Source organism: Equus asinus, chromosome 4 (genome assembly GCF_041296235.1).
Source record: "Equus asinus isolate D_3611 breed Donkey chromosome 4, EquAss-T2T_v2, whole genome shotgun sequence".
NCBI lineage: Eukaryota > Metazoa > Chordata > Mammalia > Perissodactyla > Equidae > Equus > Equus asinus.
This window is the reverse complement of record NC_091793.1, coordinates 141,328,050-141,344,709: the sequence shown is the minus strand read 5'-3', so window position 1 is coordinate 141,344,709 and position 16,660 is coordinate 141,328,050. Positions and strand designations below refer to the sequence as shown.

The 16,660-nt window shown below is 52.7% G+C and overlaps 1 long non-coding RNA gene across 2 annotated transcripts in view; it reads left to right on the top strand.

Annotated features, from left to right (window-relative positions):
• LOC139045150 (uncharacterized) overlaps nt 1–15,571 on the top strand; it is a 33,076-nt gene extending 17,505 nt beyond the window's left edge. The window contains exons 2-4 of one of the 2 annotated variants that reach the window (XR_011503021.1): nt 5,277–7,308; nt 7,390–13,033; nt 13,128–15,571. This is a non-coding gene — a long non-coding RNA (uncharacterized lncRNA). Of the gene's footprint in view, nt 1–5,276; nt 13,034–13,127 lie in introns of both variants that reach the window. The other variant, XR_011503020.1, reaches the window with a different exon arrangement.
• Nucleotides 15,572–16,660: the final 1,089 nt, after the last annotated feature.

Sequence of the window (16,660 nt, the reverse complement as noted above, 5' to 3'; positions counted from 1 at the left end):
TTCCTTTCACAGGTCAAGCAAACGTGAGCTCCACACGGCAGGAGGGGGTAGCGCAAGACTGGAGCTAAGCTCAGAATAATCACTAAAGCCTTTTGAAGTTGGGAAAAAATGATTGAATGTGAAATTATTTTAAAGGTGGAAAAGGGTAACCTTTAGCTCAGGTCAAATGAGGTGAACTTTCCGTGCTCTGCACCCTCACGCCTGGCTGTCCCGGCACACGGAACTGCAGTGGGATCAGCAGGTGCGCTGGCCCAGGCCGTCTGGAACGGCCACCGAACGCCCTCCTTTGAGAGGGGCTCCAGGTGAGCTGCTGGAAGTGCACACTCAGATACTGAGTCGCACGCAAGCATCCAGGTCAGACGCACAGGCTAAAAGTAATGCCCTTTTAGGGTCAAAGAGTCACATGGACGTTCCCAGATATCGGTGCCGGGTATTATAACCTTGACTTTTAGACACAGACAACATTTCAGGTCAAGCTGACACAAACTCATCCTAGCATCCAGGCATCCAGACCTTGCACACGTGTGGACCGAACACAAAGCAGCTGAAAAATTCCACAACGATAAACACTCACACAGTCTTCAAGGCAAGGTCCTGGGAGATGAGACCCTTAAGCATAGTTAAGGGGATGTCCCAGCTCTGCGGGTGGGCAGGACACCAGGAAAGCCCTGCCAGCCAATCAGAAGTCCACATCAGAGAAGTCAGCAGCTGTACTGGGGACCTGGCCTCAGCAAGACAGAACCCCAACCCCGAGAAACCTCAGTTTGGGGGACATTGAAAAGATGCCTCATATCGGTACACAGGGGGATAAGGTGGTGGCAGCCTGGGTACCAGGAGAAGCCACATGCAGCGCCAACGGCGGGAGTTCAGATGGGGAATCTAACATCCCTTCTCGTCCTCGGTGTTTGAACTTCTCTGTGGCTGGGCGCTGTGCTGGGCACTGGGACACAGTGCAGGCAAGACGGACGCCATCTTTGTCCCCGTGGAGCAGACAGTTTCCAGAGAATCCCTGCTGACTACGCTGATGGGTCATTGGAATTCTGGGCCCCTGGATTGTGGTGGAGTTTGGGGAATGACTGAACCTATGAGGGCAGGCGTGTGTAGGACGGGTGCCGGCAGTTGGTAGCGAGTCAGTCCAGCACCCAGGGACAGGAGCCGGAAGAGAACTTCACAATCCAGCTGATGTCCTGGGATGTGTTGTCGGCCTGAAGAGGGCAAAAGGCATTCGAATGTTTGCCAGATTCACCGGCTGCAGGAAGGTCCCTGTCCTCCATAGCAGTCAGGAGCACCCGACACAGTTGCCCACGTCCTCTTCTTGCCCGTTCTGCCCTCCTGGTTTCAGTGTCACCGTATGGGCCTCCTCCTTTGTGCCTGCCTTAACTGGTTCTTCCTTCTCAGGCTCCTTGCTGGCTCCTTCTCAGCTGCTCAATCCATAAATGTAGGTGTGCCCAGGTCTCTGTCCTGGGCTCCCAACTCTTCTAATCACTGTCCTTGGGTGGCCACATTCTGTCCAACGCTTATATCATCTTCATGCCAGTGACCCCCAAACTACTCCTCCAGTGCTGACCCCTCCCCAGGCCCCCAGGCCCATGTGGCAAGGAATAGGATATATTGGAGAATATGAGGAAGCCATTTGGTATAAACCTAATTTGGCCTGACCTTGTCTTTCCAAAAGGGCCTGACCGTGGCTGTTGAGCATGCATTGTGTATCTGCTTTAGAGATTCCCTATGGCAAGAACAAAGGCCCTTGAGATAAAGGTGCAACTTCCCTCCCCCTCCCAACGTTGGCATCTCCTTAAGGATTAAGGATCTTTCCTTAGGCTAGGAACTGATTGCTGCGCTCACCTGTGACCACCCAGCTCCAGACAACAGACTTGCCTCCTGCTGTGTCCATCAAGCGCTGTGCTGACAGGGCAATCTTGTGACCATGGTGGGAGGGACATTTCAATCATATGTGAAACACCCTGTTTGGGGGTATATAATCACTCTGTGCACCCCACTTCTTCGGTGCCCTTTCTTCCTTTGGGAAGAAAGGCCCTGGGCCATGGTCCTCAGATTTCAGCTCAGAATAAACTCACCCAAATTTTCATTTATAGATTGGTTATGGATTATTTTCGTGGACACCCTCCACGCCCTTGGCCTCTCCCTGTCCTAACAGACATCGCAGACTCCCGCTGCCCTGCCCTCAGGCCTGCCCCTCCTCTTGTCTCTTCCGTTTTGGTCCATCCATTTACTGAACAAATGTCTCGGTGTCACCCTAGATTCCTCTGTATCTCCCACAGCCAGGTCATCCCAAGTCCTGTCATATCTTCCCCTAAGACATAGTCCTCTTCACCTCCATTGCTATAACCCTCGGTCCGGCTACGTCACTGCAGGGCCTTCTTAGCTGATGCCCTTCTTCCACATGTGCCCTTAATAACCTCTCTATGCCCGTCAGCCAGGGGGAGTCATCTAAGCATTAATCAGATTATGTTATTCTCTGTTGTTTTAAAAAATGATGATAGCTTGCTTAGTGCATTTAGCATATAATCTAAGTTCTCCCGGTTTAACAGCCCTCCACGCTCTCTCCTTCGCCCTCCTCTCCTTCCCCAGGGGCTCCAGACCCCGTCTTCTTTCTGTCTGAGACGCCCACATCCCAGCCTCGGGGCTCTCGCACTGCTCTTCCCTCCGTCCTCACATGGGTCCTCTATGCCGACGTCCAGACCTCGGTCTGCATGTGTCTTCCACGAGGCTTCCCTGGCCGTCAGCCTAAAGGGACCCCACGGGGAATGTCTGTCATAGGCCATTCTAAATGGTCTGGGTATGGCTTACTGCTAGCTGATATCTTTATTATTTATTTACTGATTTATTTCTTTGTGGTTTGTCTTCACCCATTGGAATGCGAATGCCGAGAGAGTGGGGACAGTGCATCCTCTGAGCCTGAAACAAGGCCTGTTATAAGGTAGGCATTCAACCAATATCTGAGGGGTGAATGAGCCTGTGAATGCCGGAGGGCAGTGTGACACTGCCTGTCAGGTGTGCGCCCGCGTCCTTAAGTGAGGGAGTCTATCAGTTGGCTGTTGCTGTGTAAGGAGTCACTCCAACACTTAGTTACTTAAAACAACAAGCACTTCTTATTGCTCACAAGTCTATGGGTCAGCTGGGCAGTTCTGCTGACTTGGGCCAGCTCTGGTTGATCTTGGTTTGGCTCACTCATGCATCTGTGTTCAGCTGGCAGGTTGGCCGAAGGCCACTTAGTCTAGGAAGGCCTCCCTCCGAAGTCCGACAGCTGTTTTGCTGTCAGCAAGGGTGATGGGGGATTGGGCCACGTCTCTTCCGTCTAAGTGTGCAGCTTGGTCTTGGTCAGTTGGTAATCACAGCATCCGAGAGAAAGAGCGGAAGAGCTCGAAGCCTCCTGAGCCTGAGGCTTAGAACTGGCAGCCATCACTCACATCGTATTCTCTCACCAGAGTGAGTCACAAGCCCAACCCAGATTTAAAGGGCAGGGCGGGGAAATTAACTCCACTTATTGATGGGAGGAGATGCAAAGTCACGTTGCAAAGGTGTGTCTGCAGGGAAAGTGAAGGCCTGGGGGCAGTTTGCAATCCCGCTACGAAAGGGGAATTGCTCATTGCCACAGTCCCTTTCCAGGTGAGGGCATAAAGAGCGTGTGCAAGGCCTAGAAGTGCCTTTCCCTCAGTCCACAGCCCTCGAGTTGGTCGTAAGATCCAGCACATCCTTGGACACACAGCTGCGGTGACTGGGGAGTGGCAGGAATGGGCCCCTGGGAACACTGCTGTCCACAGAGCTGAGCAGACTTGTCTGTGGCCAGAGGGAGCCGCAGGACCCCCAGTGCCTCCTGATCCCCGCATGCCCCCAAGCACCCCCCGACTCCACCTCACATGCCGGGCTGAGCCCAAAGGCAGCAGCATCGGCTCCCAACCTGCTGGCATCTGGTGAAAACCATGTTAAATCGAAGGGCTCTCTTTTTTTTTTGGAACAGAACTCAAATGATTCAGAATGAAGAGCTTGCGCTGCGGGTGTCTTAGAGAACTCCTTAAAAAGTGAGGAATGCTGGGCGCCGGGCCTCGTGCGTGCCTGGGAGCAGCGCAGCGCTTCTGCATCCCGAGAAATTCAAGGCTACAGCGAAAGGAGAAAGTGTTCGTTCCAACAGAGAAGTTCTTCTACTTTTCAAAAGATGCACAGGTCGTCCTGGATATGTAAAGTCATTCACGACATCCAGATGATGGGGAACTTTCTGTGGAAACACAGAATTCAGAGGCTACCGCGGGGCTTAACAGCCTGTCCCGGGGCCTCACGGAGTGGGATGGAGCGCCCTACCCGGCCCGGGTCCTGCCCCACTGCCGTCCCGGCCAAGTCCTTCCTCCACACTTGGCTGCAGACAATGGCCTGTGGCTGCAGTGTATCCACTTCCGGCAGCCGAGAGTGGACGGAGCCATTTGGCCTCACAAATGCTTAGGTCAGTAAAGTGTCCTTTGGAGTCATTTGAACTGAGTATTTCTTTTCTCCAACCATTTCCCTCAGCAGCTGCCCTCCACAGCATAAAATATCCAAATTCCTTCTAAATTTCATCTATTAGAAAAATACTCTGAGGCCCCAGCTATACGAGGACTCACTGGGAGCCCCATTCCTGTCCCTACACCGAGCAGCTCGGGTCCAAAACACATGGCAGTGACTCAGCAGTGTGGCGCTCTGTGGCTACTCACTCGTGCGGTTGGCCAGCCTCGGGTCCGCCTGCAACCCGGCATAGAAAGAAAGATCCGACGACTCCATTCCACCATGTTTGAAACTTTCCCTGCTTCCCACAGACGCGTTCCTGAGGGCACCAGTCATGGACGCAGAGCTCGGCGGGGTCCGCGTCGGGTCCCACCAGGCGGAGGGTCCTGTGGGGGAAGCAGCAGAGACTGGGCGTCCTCGGGCCTCCACTCGGGATTCCTGGCTCTCCACCCCCAGCAGTGGGACGTGCCCGACTTCGCCACAGAAGGAAACAGATTGTGAGCTGGGAGGGCCAGAGAGGAAACCGGACGCGTGTCTGGGATGATCAGAAACAGGAAAAGGTCACGTGGTCAGGGCCCCTCGTCTTCCTCTCTGGCTGGAGGCGCGTAGAGCGCAGCAGAGACAACCTGTGTCTGTGTCAGATGACAAGGCTCAGGGTGGATGCACGTGGAGGGTGAAGGCTCCTGGCGTCCTTGCTAGAGCAAGGAGGGGCTTTCACGAGGAGGTCCAGGGGCCAGTGTGGACAGGGGATTACAACTGCTTCCTATTTCTCTGCACAGGGAGAGCCTACTTCTCTGCCACGATGGAGGCTCAGGGGCTGATCACTGGACAGAAGGACGCCGGCCCTGGAGATCGGGAGTCTCCTGACACCACTGAAAAGGGACAAGAGTATTTGGTACTCTGATGTAATTAAAAGATGCCCCGGCTTCCCGGCAGGGGAGCAAGAATAAGGTCTCATTTTGTTGGGTGCCTGCATCTCCACCAGCTCCATCAAAGCTTGCCTGCTTTCCCTTCATGCCCTGCACCCTTTCACCAAAGCAGGTGCCCACGTCCCCAAGGGGTATCACACCCGGCCCCCACAGCCCAGTGCTCGGGCCTCCGGGGCTCCGAGCTGAGCCACCACTCTCCCTGGCTCCACGGCCCGGCTGGCCGCTGCCCCAGCACCACCGCCCCTCAGTTGCACAGGCCTTCACAGCCAGCCAGGCTTTGGCCAAAAGAAGAGAAGCCCCTCTCCCGCTGCATCACGTCCACCCGGGGTCCCACAGCACGGTGCCTGAGCCCCGGGGACCACAGGCTTTACCTAGACAGCCCTTCATTTCACACTTTGTACCCTTTCTCTCTCTGCACAGATGGCAGCTGAGGTGGAGAGGTCAAATATCTGCTACCAGCTTGAGTCAGAACCAGGGTTTCCCTGAGATTTGGGGGCCTGTTGCTATGTTGGGTTCACATTCCAGGTCTGTCCCTCACAGAGTGGCCTTGTCAGGGGCCCTCCCTCCCTCCCGGAAGACACATTTGGGGTGCCTCCCTTCTCCCTTTCCTCCTCCTCCATCAATGTGTCCCTATGAGTGAACCCCAACGGTATGCAGAAATCCTGTATTTCCTAAAGGCCCCTCAGCCCCCTGGGGAAATCAGTTGAAGGAAATGACAGCAGGGACGGGGTTTGCCTAGTGTCACCTGCAGCCACATCCAGACCTCGCTCCAGGCCAGGGGAAATGGTGGTAAGTCTGCTGTTTCTGTTTGCTGGTGTGTAAGTGGCTTCCCGGTGTCCAGTCACTGCAGCACAGGGCCACCAGGGCAGGCTCAGGCAGGATGCCGGCCACACGGCATGTCCTGCGGGAGGCAACACAGGGCTGGGAAGAGGAGGGGCAGCTGAAGGCGAGCACTGGCGAGATCTCACCCAGACAGGAGTCTAAGAGCACGGCCTGAAAAGGCTGCAGATCCAGGGGTCCAGGAATGGCGCCGAGATCAGAGCACACCGGAGCGTACTGCGATCAAGTGAATGGTGTTTGAGGGTGAACGTGCCAGACGCCTACAGTTGTTCATGACATACCTGCCCGGGCCAGATCGTGTTCACCCTGCCGATGGGCCAGGCTGGCGTACGGCGTACGGGGCCAGGCAGCGTGAGGTGCCCCAGACAGGCGCTAGCCAGTCATTAGCCCTCCCAGTGCTTACAGGACTATTTATACACATAAAGAGACTCAATGGCTGTAATTTAACATCCCAACTAAAGCACGCTGCCTGGATTGGGAATCGAGAGTTTTCCATGGAGATTGGTTCTTTTGAATCTCGGCAGCACACACAGAGGACCCCTCCCTCCCATTGGTGGAGGTAGATGGCAATCTGGGCACTTTCCTGTTGAAGTAAAGACAATAGTTTCTCAGTTTTCTCAAATCTCATTCTCCTTCCCACAGGGAGAGTTCCTTGATTTCTGCTTGTCTCTGTCTGTTGTTGTCCACTGAGGCCTCTAATACCTCATTAATGTCACCCTCAGCTCCCATCCTGTCCCTTCCCGTGTCGTGTGTGACGATGTGGTTGCTTAGAGGAAACGTGGTGGTGGCAGCTCCTGTACTTATGGGGTGAGGTTGACGTGGGCGGCCTGCAGATCATGAGCTGAAGGTTGTTATCTCTATTTCTAGCTCCACAGCTGAGCGGCAGCATCACAGCCAACCAGCTGATCAACTGTCCGCTTAGCCATTGGACTGGCACCTCCTGTGTGCCATCAGGTCCCTTGGCCTTGCGGACCGTTAGACACATAGCTCGTGTGCCCGCTGGAGATCCAGAAGGCACACCCGTGACGCAGTCAGCAATCCCGTAAGTGCTCACAGCTCAGCAACTCTGAACAGAGGAGGAGAGGGGACGAGAGTGTCCCAGCAGTTCTGCCTCTCCCTGCAGGCAGGGTGAATGGAAGACGGCATCGCACGTGTCCAGGGCCGTGCTGGGGACCAGTGGCACCGATGTGGCTCCTCAGGGGCCCTGGGCGCCAGCGCTGGGATTAGGAAGAGCGCTCACATGGCTTTGAGAGTGAGTACCTCCCAGATGGAGTGCTCTTGGTGTCTCCGTTCTCTGCCTGGTCCCAGCACCTGTTGTCCCATTATCCCGACACACAAGCTCTCTGTTCCGTCTCCAGCTCTATCTTCTCTCTTTCTTTTTTACTAGTAGTATTTTACTCCCTCCTGGCCATTTCTCCGTTCTTTCCCTTTTGTTCTTTTCCTTTCCCTTTTTGCCCGTCTGTCTCTAACTCCCTTTGGTGCCGCTCAGTGATGGGTGCAGGCGATGCTAGATCCTAATGCAGGCTGGTGTCCAGAGGTCAAGCGGTGGGTGCGAGCAATGACAGTGACCTGCTTTGGCACTGGTGGTTTTAACACTGTGATAACAGTAATACTGATGCGCAGCAGAGCCCATACGTCTGGATCTGGCTTCTAAGAAGGCCAAGTTCTTTTTACGTAAGAACTTTTGTGAAGAGGAGTAAGATGACTGAAGTTATGTGGAAAAATTAACTTCAATGAAGGAGGTGGATAAGTTTGACATTCTTGGCCAGTTAACGGTTCCAAACATCTTCCCTTTGGGGCAAAAGTGCCTCTTTTTTCTCCGTCCTGGTCTCTACTGACCGTTCTCCACTTTATCTCCAGCACGTAGAACAGGGCTGGGGAAACACAAATTTGTGAAATAAATGAATGGAGAGTTTTAGGAGTTAAGAGATGTATGAAAATGAGGAAGAGGCTGAGGCACAAATAATCTCAGAATGAGGCAAAATTATTAACAAATCGGAGGTGAAGTTCAGAATGGAAGCTATGAGGGGCTGGCCCGGTGGCACAGCGGTTAAGTTTGTGCATCCTGCTTCGGAGGCCCAGGGTTTGCCAGTTCAGATCCCAGTCATGGACCTATACACACTGCTTATCAAGCCAGGCTGTGGCAGGCGTCCCACATACAAAGTAGAGAAAGATGGGCATGGATGTTAGCTCAGGGCCAATCTTCCTCAAAGAAAAAAGAAAGGATGCTATGATATTCTCAACATCCTCGACCTCTGAAGTCATAATTGGCACATAAACTTGGTCTCATCGTGGACCCATGGTTGGCCTCAGTCCCTTTGTAAAATGAATGAGAAACAATTTAGAAGATCTTTCTGCTTAAATCTGCCATTTCCTTCCCAGTGTGAGGTTTGGGTGGTCCCGTTGGAAATGGCTCCATTAGGCTTTGATTTTGAGTTGGTTGCTTTTCTTCCCACTTCTGTCTCCACCTGGTGCCTGGATGGCCCTTGGCCCCGGCCTCAGGGAACAGGCAGTGTGGGCATCAGTCAGACAAAGGCTTGCCGGGAGCTTTGGGAGCAGCAGTGAATTTCTCATCCACGTTCTCACAGTTGAAACCTGTGTTTTCTCAGTTTTGTTCTGTATTACTATTGGCTCCAAACATTTAATGTGTGGATCGTCCCTTTGGTGACTGCTTCCCCGCTTTCATAGGCATAGTGACTTATGAAAGAATGAAAATCGGCTGAGCAGCTATAGATTAAGTGGCCTGAGAGTGAGAATCTGCGCGGCCTGAAAGGAAGAACATAAGAGTACAGTCTCATCCCCACCCCGCTTTCCGCTGGCCCTGTGGGCACAGAATTTGCCTGGTACCGTCCAGGTGCTCAGGAGATGACCACGCTCTCCTTTTCTTCCAGAAGGAGGAAGCTGTCTTCAGGTGCTGAGGTCTGATTTCCTACAAGGAGCTGAGGGTTACCTTGGAACCATCTGGGAGATCTTCACCTGCGTTTTCTGCTTAATGTTATTCAACATTTTTCCTTTTCCACCCGCACACTTTCTTCCCCTCCCTCTTGGCAGTTACACGGACTGAGTTTTCTGAGCTGGAAGTGGTGATAGGGTAGTGGCAGCAAAGACACAGAGAGGGGTATGTGACGTGGAATAAAACATAACCTATCTTGAGGCCTCTGATCCAATTGCCGCGGGAGTAACGGCAGCAGCAGGCAATTGCTGGAGGTAATCTGGGCGGATCTTCATCTGTCAGAACGGGGGGCTGCAAACTGGCAGGCTGGGAGTCAAATTTAGTCACAAACACAATAGGTACCCCAGCAAAATGCTTGAAAGTGATTTTTCTAGGTGGAGCCTGGGAGAGGTTCTCACCACTCCCCATCGTCTCGTCCTGGACATGGAACACACGATCCGTACTCTGATGTCAGTTGAAACTCCTTCATGAAGGTTCTCCCACCAAAAGAAGGCCCGTGCCATCTCATCCTGGGCCCCCTTGTTCTTCATCTTGGCATGGCCCAGAGCAGCTGAGGCCATTGTCATAAGTCTGATGACCACGTCTGCAGACATAAGTAAAAGATTAGCATCCTGACTGACTAGTAGAAATTGGCTGACTCCATGTTTCAGAGCCTCTCCTTCTACTTTCCTTACCATGTTAGATATGTGACAAGCCAAACTCTCTCTGTGTCAGGCGTCATTGCCGTGCTTTGCTGGAACCCTCCGGGCGCTCAGTGTGCAAAGGAGATAAGCCAGGGACGTGACGCTCATTAACGTTCGCTCCTCAGTGTCCTTGTATTCTTAGCTCCTTTTTTCTTGCCCATTTCCTTGGCCTTTTATCGTAAATTCCCTGTGTTGTTTCTACACTACTCCTGGCATGATGGCCCACTGCATTCGTTCCTTTATTAGCTCAACTTCGTAAGGAAAATGATGCCTGAGTACCATTCAGTGGTTCTTCTCTGCCAGCTTTTGGACACTCAACTTACTGCCCCATCACATTTCAATACCTTTACCCATCATCCTTTTGCCCTTTCCAAGTAGCTCTTCTCTTTTCTGGCCCCTAGTTCATCACTGTACAGAGTTCAGTGGCTAGTCTGGTGTCAGAGATTTGCCCTCCCCAGTGTAGCACCACCTCCTCTTAACTCCTGCCTGAGAATGTGGAACCCAGCGCTGGGAAGGCTCAGGAAGGGCACTAGATTCTCTCTGAAGGACATCACAGAGCAGTTTCCACAGTGGCTGGGTGGGAGCTTGGGTTTCAAGACCACTTTAGTGTACTTCAGCTTTTTTTTTTTAATTTTAACGAAATAAGTTTATGGGGAGTGCTCTCGGGATCAACACTGTTGAGGGACTAGATAAAACAGGATTGAGCAGAGTGAGACGCTGAACGGCAACGCAGTCACAGCATTTTCCTACCGCTTTTTACAGGGCCACCCTGGAGCTGGAATGGATTTTCAGAGATACCTCGAATCAGGGCACAAGGGCTGAGTCTTTATACACCACGTGGACCAGTATTACTAATTGATGTAGGATGGCCCCACAAGGGAGGCATCACCTGGTCATATTCCAGCCTTTAGATTCTGAAAACATGTTAAAGGATGTGTTTGGCCATTTGTAGTACAAATGGGTTTGCATACAGGTGCAAAGGGGCAAACCCAGAGCCCTCAGGGTCTGATGCCCCAAGAAGGTTTCTTATGATTATTGCCTTGAAGACGTTGTCTGTGGATGACACTAGTACCCGCACTTCCTAGTAACAGGGCATTTGTCTCAGCCAGAAGTGAGGGGACCAAGGGAAACACAGCATGCCGGCAGGTAAGACGGAACCCCAGAGAGGATGCCAGGGCTGGCGGTGGGGTGTGGAGGACACCGCACCCGCAATGCCCTCTCGGGATGGAACCTACTCCATTTGTAGTTTTCTGCCCTGGGCCTGAAGTGAGCCTCGTTTGATCTCCAGCTTCTGCTGAGGGTCTGCGTCTCCTCTCAGCTCACCATGCGTATCTCTCAAGCTGTTTGCTTGCTCGGGGGCCTTGCTGCTGGTTTTAACCTTTTATCTTTCTTTGTGATGGTTGTTTTGAGTTTACAACTAATCAAATATTCCATGGGCACCCTGGGGTTTGACCGGTCAGTGAGGAGCCAGACACAATTGAAAGCCGATTTCCCACTTTCTAGACTCACAGAGGGATTTGAAGGATGGGGGGAGCTCCTCACACATGGAGTGTGAACTGTGAGCAAGAGCAACTTGAAACCCAGGCAGCCTTCAGCTCGGGGATTCTGTTAATCAGCCGGGTTCGGGCACAGCGATCGATGAGCAGGTGGAAGCAACCAGGAGGGCATTGCTGATGCCACGAGGGTGGGGCAGGCAGCAGGAGCCAGCCAAGCAGGGGTGAAGCAAGGAAGGAGAGGTTATTGTAGCCCTTCCCTCCTTACAGTGGCGACTTTTTGGCTGATCAAAGTACTTTGCGTGGTTCCTGGAGGGAAGTGTCGTTTGTATCACACACTAGATCGTCAGCTCGCGTTACTGAGCCCGGGCTGTTCAAATGCCATTGATTCTCCCCCAGGCCTCCCAGGGGAGGCTATAGGCAGAAATTTCAAGGAGCCTTTGCCAATTATTTCCTTTCTATCTCCATATTGATGGCTGACCCACAGTGATTGTGGGAGTCAGGTGCTATGAACATAGTTTCCTTTATTTCACTCATGCTTGTTAAGACAGATAGGGTTTTTGTTAAGATTCTTTTTCTTTGGCCTCTGCAGCTGCCATTTGTGTTTTTGACCTGAGAATGATGTGACAGACCAGAGAGAGGGTGACCGAGGTTTCTTTGCATTTATTTGAGCCTTTTTCACTCTGATTACTGGGGTTAGCTAGGATGTATAACATACACATATTCCAAGGCCTCAGTGGTGAAAGCAGGTGTAGGACTCTGAGCTTCATTGTTTAAAAAGTGTATAATTTAGGGTCCTTTTATTGCAAGGTACAGATATTAACCTGGAAACTCACAAGGGAAAAATGCAATTAAGTGAAGGATATGTAGTAGTCATTTAGTAAAAGCCAAAGCTGAAGACCAAGTATAGGAGAGTGCTGGAACCCGAGAACTTAAGTTGCAGGAAGTAATGGACAGTCTCTTTAGGGAAGTACTAGTGTTTTCTCTTCAATTTATGTCCCTGTTCTGTTCAGGATTAAAATTCCCTTGAAAATCTGGTGGACCCAGCTTGGGCCCTATACCCAGCTCTTGGCTGGGTGAGGGTGAGAAGCCTTAACTGATAGTCCTTCTAAAACTGTCCACAGCAAGGGAAGAGAGCAAAGTGCAGCAGCAGCAGAGTGACGAGGTCGGGACAGGCTAAATCAGCAGCTGCTCATCACAGCTGAAAGGGCCCGGGCTCCCTAGAAAGAGATGTCCGGCGCCCCAGTCTTACACTGGTTCTTGTCATTATTACAAAGTGGCAGGGGAGCCTGCTATGGACTGAATGTTTGTGGCCCCCCCATTCTTATGTTGAAGTCCTAAGCCCAACACGATGGTTTTTGGAGGTGAGGCCTTTGGGAGGTAATTAGGGTTAGATGAGGCCATGGGGGTGGGACCTCACAAGGGGATGAATGCCCTTATAAAACAAAGATTGGAAATGAGATCTTTCTCTCCCCCTACGTGTACACATCGACGAAAGGCCACGTGAGGACATAAGGAGAAGATGGCCATCTGAAACCGGGAAGAGAGGTCTCAAAGACTCCGAATCCACCAGCACCATGATCTTGGACTTCCCAGCCTCCTTGGAAGGGTCCCTGGACTCTCCCAGAACTGTGATAAGTAAATGTTTGTTGTTTAAACCTCTCAGTCTGTGGCATTTCATTAGAGCAGCCTTAACCGACTGTGACAGAGCCTCTCTCTCCTTTCCCCAAAGCAGCCAGATGGACTCCATGTTGCCTCCTTTGGAACGAAGACGAACCCCAGTTATCCTTCTGCACAGCAAACTGATCACTGAGAACAATCAGGTTTGCAGATTCCACCCCGGCTGAGAGGAGAGCCTACGTGGGGTACAGGGTTGGCAAAGACTCTAGCTTCCCAGGCTTTGAAGATTTTTCTTGAGTGGCTAGAAACACCAGAGGAGAAGGTGATGCCTCTCCCACACCCCTGTTTCTCAGCCCCTCTGATAAAATCACTCCCTTCAGCTGCAGACAGGCTCTATCAAGTCTTAGCAGGCCTCGTGTGTATTATTTATTTGATTAAAAAAATTGTGTCATTTGGTTTTAAGGAGCCTCTGGGAATGAGCATAATTAAGCATAGATTAAAATGTCTGAAAGACTGAAAACCACCATAATGATATAGTGAAATGAACACAAGAAGCTTAAAAACATTCTCACATTGTCATTCCACCAAAGCATCCCAATTTACAATGAAACCCTAAAAACTGAGGCTCACTGGGGATGATCAGACTGGGATTTCAGCTGTGGAACACAGGCAGCGACACCAACAATTGGGGAGGAGGAATTTGGAAAAGGGCTCCTCCGTGCCATCAACTGAGGCATAAAGTGCTTCAGTCAGATTCGAAGGAAGAAGACTGGAAGAGGAGGTAAAAAAGAAAAAGGAGGAGGAGGAAGAAGATAAGGAGGAGAAGAAGGAAGAAAAGAAGGGGCGGAGGAGGAAGACGGGGAGGAGGACCCCCTGAGACACTGTAACAAACACGGCAGGAGAGCGCACACCAATGTCTGGACTCTTGCTGTGAGCCAGGCTACCTTCTGGGTGGGCGAGTAAGACAAACTGTTGAGTGTGGAGGTATTTTAAAGAAGCGATTGAGATACTTACGTAGAGTAAGACATTCTGTGAAGGAAACGCACCGTGTACGGGACAGAGAGTTACAGGGTGGCCCTCAGCTTGCGTGGTCGGGTGACTTCTCTCTGTCATGGTGACTTTGAGGTGGGTGAAGAGATGAAAGCAGCCTTGTGAAGATGGCTGGGAGAGGCTCCCCCGCAGATGGAGTAGCGATGGTGAAGGCTGGGAAGTGGGGCAGGATGACGGCTGGTTATCTTTCCTGGAGCTCTGGGGAGAGAAGCAGGGACGTGCGAGCCAGGGGGTCGGCGAGCGCTCTTCTAGACGGCTGCTGAGGCCCCCCCATCAGTCAGGTGCTTTTGGCTGCAAGTAACAGAAAACCTATGTAATGGCTGGTTGACAACGTAAGTTAAGGAGTTTTTATCAAAAGGTAAATCTGAAAGTCAGCAGTTCCATGGCTGGCGCAGCAGGTCAGTGACGAGGCCAAGTTCCGGTGCTTTTCTTTCCACGTTTTTATCCTTAGTGTGTCAGCGGCGAATTCCCTCATGGTTGCAAGAGAGATGCAACCGCTCCCAGCTGCGTGCTCACATAGCCGCAGACGAGGAGGAAGGAGGGTGCAACCCAAACATTTTCTTTGTGGATGGCTCTCCTTCTAACTGAGAGGAAACTTGGCCGGAATCCACCAGCAGATTCCCTCTCACCACCCTCGAACAGGACAGACAGGATGGCCACCCGGACTAGGAGAGACGGCGGGACTGGAGGGCGTCGCTCAGCGTGGCCCTCGTGGGCCCGGCACAGTGGCTGTCCAGGAGGTGGCATTTGGGACACGCTTGCCCAGATGTTCTTACAAGAAGAAACTCAAGGGATCACTGAAGTAGGGAGGATGTTGCTTCAGGCTCATGTGGAGGAAGGGGGCCAGAGTGGTCTTGGTCGGGGTTTGGGGGAGCAGGAGGTGAGGGCTGCCAGAGCACCGGCAAGGACACACAGGCTGAGCGTCCTTAGTGCTTGAGATGGAGATGGGGAGAGCGAGCGTGTCGGGAGGAGGTGCACATGGCCGCGGGCTCTGGGCAGATGCGCGGGTGCACATCCCAGCCGACCCAGTGGCCGGGCGCGACCCTGGACCTCCTCATCTATGACATGGCAGGTGACAGTACCTGTCTCGTAGGTCTCAGGACCAATGAGCACTTGGCGTGTGTGTCGCACACAGAAGAGTGCTGCCACACAGCCGGGCGAGGCTGGAGGAGGGCTAAGAGCTGGTCGCTCTGCACCACTCACCTCTTCTGTGTCGGGTTAGCCTACGTTTATTTGCAGATCTGACATCAGCTCCACGGGTCACAAAGGGTCTCCATGTGCGCTGCTCACTGGTTCCTTGTGACCCTGTCACCCTGTGGCCATGAGCCCGAGAAACCCGTGGTGGTGCCAGACCCACGGACGGTCCCTGGGCTGGCTGGGCAGCAGCAGCAGCCTCTTTGATGCTCCTGCGGTCAGGGGTGTTCTGGCGCTGCCTCGGTCGCTTCTCACTTCTCACAGTTCCTGGGGGGTCGGGGTGGGGGGTGAGGAGAGAGATGGGAATGGACGAGAGCGGCCTTTTGGTTTCTTTCCTTACCTACAGGAGCGTTTACTCCCGCTGCAATCTGGGCTTCTGGGGGAGAGCTGAACTCTGTTTTACGAGAGGATTTTTTTTTCTTTCTCTTTTTTTCTTTTCCCATCAACACTTGTCAGGGATTCAAGGCAAAGAGGCTGGCAAAGGCCTGGGCTTCTGCACCAGCTCAGGCAAAGGATGGGTCTAAACAGGGAACAGAGCGAGGCTTTGTTCCAACACCGCCGAGTGGGAAAGTAGGTCAGGAAGAAAACGCAGGTTTGACAGAACTGGGGATTGAACTTGTCACCTCGGAGCCCATTGGCGTAGAAAGTGAACAGCCAGCAAGGGACCGGGAGTCACTGAAGTCGGCCGCCCGGGCAGGGCAGACCCACGCTGTGAAAGCCGCCTGCGCCTGTCCCTGCCTCCTTCCAGGCCCAGCGCCGCCGCCCCCTCCCCCACTGGCAGCCCCGACCCTGGGAAAGCAAAGCCGGGGAGGAGTGGAGGCGGCGGGAGCAGCTGAGACTCTCTCTGGAGAGAATGCCAGGCGGCAGCTTCCCAGCCACCAGCTGCATTTGCAGGACTGGGAATTGAGACAAACCCTCTTAGAGACGAGGCTCTAATTACAACCAACGCCACCTTCTAGGAAACTCCTTGGTGAACGGCTACCAGCAGAGAAAAGCTTTCTCCTCACCACCCTCCTGGTTAGTGCTGTGGCCAGCGGTTCCAGCTGTAGCCTGGGAAGAGAAAAACACCTCTCTCAACGCTCCCCAACCCTGGTAATTCTCCCACTTTCCCCCAGAGTCAAGCACTGAGTTATTTCGGATGAAGGGTGCTTTCTCCCCGACTCTTAGGACGTTTCGTTTTGGAAGTGTTCCAGATTTCTTGCTCTGGACACTGTTGTTGCCTAACATACCCCTCGGACATTTCAATCGCAGTAAGAGCGACCTCAGACCTGTCGTTTCAGACCTGCCTGTCGCACCACCGGATGCTCCTTCGTCGAGTTCTTCCGGCGTGTGCCTGGATCTGAAAGAAGCTTGCAGCTGAAGACCTCACACTGCATGCCTCCCACTCACTCCTGGACTTTC